The following is a 766-nucleotide window of genomic DNA, read 5'->3' on the forward strand; positions in this document are numbered from 1 at the left end:
TTGGATGCAGCTGACGCAAGCAGAATCATTTTACATTTTGAGACACTGATTCCCAGAGGAGAAGAAAGAAGAAAGTATCCTTCATTTCTCTCTCCAGTTATCCTTGCTACTATCTCTGAACTTCCAGGAGTTGCAAATAAGTTTCTGCTTCTGTGCAAAACTTGTCACTTTATTCAGAACCTTTTCCATTTTCTGCTGGTATTGAGTAACAAATGTTGCAGAGATTTTATTTTAATAAAATAAAGGAGCACCTTAACTTCCTACTGCAACATTATCTAGCATTTAGAAAGTTCCAGGTTGGATTGATTTGTTCAGAATGCAAAGGCAAATAGGTTATGTCCTTTTCTCTTCCAAACAGTAGCTGTATTTCTCCTTAACCTTTTCAGGAAATAGTTATGTAAACCAAATCACACAAAGTCAGTGGCAGGAAATTTGTAGCCACTCAAGATATTGCTAAACTAAACCTCTACACCTACCAATAGCATGATCGCTATGGACGGATTTAGAAGCCAGGTTCCTCAGTTCTTATAGGCTTTTCTTCACATGTAGTTGTTCTTACATAGCACTTGTCATTTTAATTTCCCCTTTGTTTAAACTGGGGTGATCGGAAACCTTTAAACTATTCCAGGCAGCTATATCAATTTCCTTCTTCATCCTAGGTCTCTTGGAAGCTAAATCCAGAAAATCCTAACAATGAAATTGCTCTCCCATGCGCTGGGAAAGTCGCACACACAAACTATTGAAAGAATAGGAGAATCACAGGACA

The sequence above is a fragment of the Natrix helvetica genome, assembly GCF_964273705.1.
Source record: "Natrix helvetica genome assembly, chromosome: Z".
Taxonomy (NCBI): Eukaryota; Metazoa; Chordata; class Lepidosauria; order Squamata; family Natricidae; genus Natrix; species Natrix helvetica.